At 33.5% G+C, this 6,376-nt stretch overlaps 1 pseudogene; it reads left to right on the plus strand.

Moving 5' to 3' along the window:
• The first annotated feature begins 1,679 nt into the window (after positions 1–1,679).
• LOC118501437 lies at positions 1,680–5,896 on the plus strand (annotated as a pseudogene).
• Positions 5,897–6,376: the final 480 nt, after the last annotated feature.

Raw genomic sequence — 6,376 nt, forward strand, 5'->3', positions numbered from 1 at the left:
TGGAAGAAGAAGATGGTTTTATTCAATGGAGATACCCAATAAATGACTTACCTCCCTGGATTACTATATAATTAAAGACTCACATTACATGGGGTATATGCAAAATGGAGCTTCTACAGCAAATTAACTATCAAATTGAAATAAATATGATTTCTACATATCCTGACTATGTATGTGCATGCATGTGTGTGTGCTTGTGTTTGTTGAAGAAAGAGAAACAAATCTATTTTGTTATATGAGAATCTTCCATTGCAAGGTTAGGCCCTGGTTAAACAATCCTGCACGTTGTTCACATGTCACAAAATTTTAGGCAGGTAAGTGTATTATAAAAGCTAGTTGTGCATCTGTGTTGACTAACCTGACATGAACAAACTAACTACCTATGAGTTGCGGTCTGTTACCATGTACTGTGGTTTGTGCATTTCCATAGAACCTGAGTAAAAATGCAGACATCTCCTGTAGTAACCTAGCTATGCAAATTATCACAAGTGCATTCTTTATCGACTTAGTAAATATTTCAATTAATACCTGTGACATTTTGGCTTTGTCATATTACACAATCTATTCCCTTCTGGCATCTGCTACCAAGATCATTCTATTGAACTAATTTTTTTTTGATGAGTCAACCTGATTTTGGAGAGTTAAACCAGTCTCCTCAATGTAAGATAATCAAAGAAAGAATCAGAGATAGAATCAAGTTTATTGACTGCCTCTAGATTTTTACCTTTTATTAATCTAAGAAAAAGAGGTACGTTTCTTTAAATATATGTCAAGGACAATACATTATGACTAGAGTCTCTAAATTCACTGCAGTTAAACAGATTATTTTTTCCCAACTTAAAGGATCTTCTACTTTTTCATGACTCCATAATTCCATTTACTTGGAATATTCACAATAATTAAGACACACTGTATATTGGGAACAGATATTTTCATCTCAAGTAGTGGTCTCAACTTGTCCATCAATGCTCCGCAGCCTTCAGGTATTTTACAGTTATTGTATTTTAATATATCTAGAGAATAACTTTTCTCAATAATTATCAATAGGACAGAAGGTCTTAGTAAACTAGGAGCAGTAACACTATGTTTCAAAGCCCTCTTTCAACATCTTGTCACTCACTGACACAGCTAATGGTGTATTTGATACTGGTACCCATTGTCATTTCTATTAAAAAATAAGTTAATTAATTTTCACAATTACCAAATGCCTGTTTTAGTGGTAAATACTATAAGAAACACAATGGTAAATAATAAGTTGTCCCTCTCTTCAAGTTACTAGATTCTAGCAATTTCCTTAAACATGCAATGAAAAACAATAGCATTACATATAAAATAATGAAGAAAGCTTACTTTTCCACTATCATTTTGGGCTGCATACCTCAATCAATTCTTTTTTTACTGGCTGAAGTTTCAGAAGGAATAGGAGAGTGTACCAAAGAAAATATTTAAAGGCAAAATTCTGACACTTTGTGAAACTGATGAGTGATCAATGAAAGAAATAAAAAAGATTAAGAAACCCAAATACTCACAAAAATTACAAGCAGGAAAAATAATATAAACTGTATACCATGGTGATAATGAAAAACACCAAAGAGCTAACATATATTTTATAAACTGCAAGACTAAAATTTTACCTTAAAAGGGGTAACGATTTGACAGACTGCTTCTCTGCTGTCACCATGAATGTCAGGAGACAGCAATGTGGCAATGGCAAGGTGCTGAGAGAACAGCAGCTGTCAGCCAGGATCAGTGTAACCAGTGAAGGTGTCTTTCAAAATGAAAGTGATATAATGACATTTTCTGCAAAAATTTGACATTGCATGTCACCTATCATGTCAACTTTAGGATCATATACTCTGCTAAGAATATTCTAAATGTTGTGATACTAGAGGATTTAAGTATTAAGAAAAAAGAAAAACACACACACAATATGTTAAATATACATAAGCAACACTAAATGGATGTTAATTGTAGAAAACAATAAAAGTAGTTTATGAAGTTTAAGTGAAAAAATAATTAAAGTACACACAAATTAGAATGTAATTTTTGATATGGAAGAATGAAGATAAAGTGTTATAATGTCTTTGCATTACCTGGGAAGAGGTAAAATACATTGATTAAATTTAGAGTTGATATGTTGTGTCCCTTTTGTGTCTAGAGTACATAATATTGATGGAAACAAAAAGTATAATTTTCATACTAGTAGAGGGATGAAAACTGAAAGAATAAACAATAAATTCAAATGGAAGTACAAATCTGTAAGGGAGAGGAAAACACATAAATAGAAAGTAAAGTGAAAAATAAGTCCATATATAACATTAATTTTTGTAATTAAAATGGATTAAATTCTTGTAAAAATTTTGATCATGGATTAGAAATATAATCAAAACTATGCTGTTTATAAGAGACACCTAGATAATAAATGATCAAAATGATTCATTAAAAACAGAGAAAGTAAAGGAGACAGTTACCTACAAAGGAGTTCCCATAAGACCATCAGCTGATTTCTCAAAAGAAATTTTACAGGTAAGAAAGGACTGGCAAGAAGTATTCAAAATGATGAAAAGCAAGGACCTACATATCCAAGATTACTCTATCCAGCAGAGTTATCATTTAGAATGGAAGAGCAGATAAAGTGCTTCTCAGACAAGGTAAAGTTAAAGGAATTCATCATCGCCAAGCCCTTATTACATGAAATGTTAAAGGGACTTATCTAAGAAAAAGAAGATCAAAACTATGAACAGTAAAATGACAACAAACTCATAATTATCAACAACTGAACCTAAAAAAGAAAAACAAAAACTAGCAAACAGCTAGATCAGGAACAGAATCATAGAAATGGAGATCACATGCAGGGTTTTCAGTGGGACAGAGAGGGCAAGAATAGGGGTAAAAGGTACAGGGAATAAGAAGCATAAATGGTAGGTACAAAATAGAGAGGGGGAGGTTAAGAATAGTCTAGAAATGGAGAAGACAAAGAACTTATATGTACCATTCATGGACATGAACTAAGAGGGGGAATGCTGGAGGGAAGGAGGTGTAGGCAGAGGAAGATAAAGGGGAGAAAAAATGGGATAACTGTAATAGCATAATCAATAAAATATACTTAAAATTATCATAAAAGATATAAATAAACTACTAGGCAAATTTAAACTGAAAAGCTGGTATAGCTATTTAATAAAAGACAAATTAAAATGTAAGACAAACATAATTACTAAATTTTTAAAAATCAATAATTCTTGTGATAAAAAGGTCCAAAAACTATGATTATATAATTGTTCTAAAAGAGCACTCAATAATCTAGCCTCAAAATGTAGAAAGGAAAAAACAAAAATACCAGGCTTCTTACTTTAACATATACATTTTTTTCTCAGTGATCGATAGAACAAACTGTCTAAAGACTTACACAAGACTTGAATAAATTTTAAAAATTAGCCAAATATTTATATACAGAACACTGAACCCAGAAATAGCCAGATTAATCTTTCCAAACACCAGAACATTTGTGAAACTTATTGTGTACAAGGACATCAAGCAAGCATGACACAAATCTATGTTCTCTGAGAAAGTTACTTAAGGCTGTGTGTCTTCTTTTTTATTTTTATTGTTGTTCAGTTATAGTTTTCCCCATTCCCCCATTACTCTCCCCAGCACCCCCACTCCTACATCCAATCCTCTACCACGCCCCCCTTGTCATTGTCCATGGGTCCTTTCTTATGAATTGTATTTTTTTTTCTCATAGATATGTTGATTTTTGCGAAATAGTGATTAAGAGATATACTTTGAAAATATCTTCACTCTTTCTCTTGTCTTCAGATAGTCTTAATGGCATCTTAATAAAAAGAGGTTCATAATTTTGATGTCTAATAATATAAATTTTTTCTTTAATGTGTAATTTTATAGATTTTTTTATTTTACTTAAGAAACCATTACCTACTTTAATTTTATTAAGATGATTATAAAAAATTTTATATTTTTATTATATAGACTTTTAACTATTTTACTTTTTACATTTAGATCCATAACACCCATCAATGTTTTATGATGTGTAAAGTAAGGTAAAAATAATGAAGACGAATACTTGTTTGCATTGGCAAAAGCACCCATTCATGAAAAACCTATTCTTACCTTATTGAAAACATTTTCATCTTTATTGTAAATTACATAAATGCTCATGTTTCAATCTGTTGTCTCTATTCTTTTCTGCATTAATGCTTCATTACTGCATTTTTAAACTAAAATACAGTGAGTGATATATGTTCATATTCAAGATTGTGTTGGTATTTTTGGCCCACTGCATTTCCATATAAATACTGAGGCAGTTTCTTCCTCAGCTGTATTGAGGTATAACTTACAAATAAAAATTATATGTATTTAAGGTATACTACTTAATGTTTTGAGATATATGCACATTGTGAAACAGTCACCACAATTAAGATACTTGACATATCCATCACCTCATACAGTTATGATTTCTTTTTAAACATTTGTACTGACTTTTACAATGAGCTTGCCAACAGAACACAGGTGTCATGGAAACCACCGCTAAATCTAAGCCAAAATAGGAAAAGAAGTCTCGTATCAACCTCATTGCCATTGGACATGTAGATTCTGGCAAGTCATCAATACTGGTCTTCAGATACACAAATGTGATAGGACTGCAAAACAGAACCATCAAAAAATTTGAGAAGAACATTACTGATGTGGGGAGGAGCTCTTTCCAGTACTCGTGGATCTTAGATAAACTGAAAGCTGAATGTGAGCATGGCATCACCATTGATATCTCCCTGTGGAAATTCAAGACCAGCAAATCTGTGACCCTCAATGATGTACAGGACACAGAAACTTTATCAAAAGCATGACTATAGGCACATCTCAGGCTGACTGTATTGATTTTGCTGATGGTGGTGCTGAATTTGAAGTTGGTATCTCAAAGAATGGGCAGACTCATGAGCATGCCTTTCTGGCTTACACAACTGGTTGTGAAACAATTAATTGTTGTTGTTAACAAAATGGATTCCACCGAGCTTCCCTACAGCCAGAAGAGATGTAAGAGAGTTGTTAAACAAGTCAACACCTACAGTAAAAAATTGGCTACCATCCTGGCACAGTATAATTTGTCCTAATTTTTGGTTGGAGCAGTGACCACATGATTGAGCCAAGTGCTAACATGCTTTGCTTCAGGAGCTGGAAATACATCTGTAAAGGTGGCAATGCCAGTGGAACTATACCATTTAAAGCTCTGGATTCCCTTCTGCCACCAGCTTGTACAATTAACAAGCCCTTGCATCTGCCCCTCCAGGATGTCTACAAAATTGGTAATATTTGTACTGTGCCTATTGACCGAGTGGAGACGAGTATTCTAAAACTCAGCACAGTGATCATCTTTGTTCTAGTCCACATTAAAATGGATGTAGAGTTCATGGGGCTTTGAGTGAAGTTCCTCCTGGGGACACTGTGGGCTTCAATGTCAAGATGTGTCTGTCAAAGATGTTCATTGTAGCAATATAGCTGGTGATAGCAAAAATGACTCACCAATGAAAGCAGCTGGCTTCACATCTCAGGTGATTATTCTGAACCATCAGGCCAAATTGGTGCTGGGGTTGCACCTGTGCTGGATTATCACACAACTCACATTGCTTGTAAAGTTACTGAGCTGAAGAACAGATTGGTTATCATTCTGGGGGAAAAAAAGAACTTGGAAGATGACCCAGAGTTTCTGAAATCTAGTGATGCTGTCATTATTGATATGGGTCCTGGCAAGCCTGTGCGTGCTGAGAGTTTCTCTGACTATTGCTTTCTAGGCCATTTTGCTGTTTGTGACATGAGGCACACAGTTGCTGTGGGTGTCATCAAAGCAGTGGACAAGAAGGCAGCTAGCCTTTCCAGGTGCTAAGAAGGCTAAATGAATATTATCCCCCATACCTGCCACCTCAGTTTTAATCAGTGGTGGAAAAAATGGTCTCAGAACTGTTTGTTTCAATTGGTCATTTAGATTTAATAGCAAAAGATTGATTAATATTTACAAGGCATCATAAAAGCAAAAGTAAGGATAATGTGTTGTGGACCATTTGTTTTTGTGTGTGTGACAGTTGTTAGTTTTCAAAGTTGATAATGGAAACAACTGGACTAAAAAAAATCTGTCATAGAATTAAAAAAAATCTGTTGTACAATTTTAAAATTATGTTTATAATTTTAAAACTCATTTTTAATGAGAAACCTTTGTTTTCTTTTGGTCAACACTGTAAATTCTTACAATGCTACTTAGTAAAAAACTTAAGTAGGAGTTTCGCAAATCCTATTTCTGATGTTACATCTGCTGAAAATTTAGAATTTGATAATCCTGGGTTAGGGATTTTTTTTTCCAGTGTGATTA

The sequence above is a fragment of the Phyllostomus discolor genome, chromosome 6, assembly GCF_004126475.2.
Source record: "Phyllostomus discolor isolate MPI-MPIP mPhyDis1 chromosome 6, mPhyDis1.pri.v3, whole genome shotgun sequence".
Lineage (NCBI taxonomy): Eukaryota > Metazoa > Chordata > Mammalia > Chiroptera > Phyllostomidae > Phyllostomus > Phyllostomus discolor.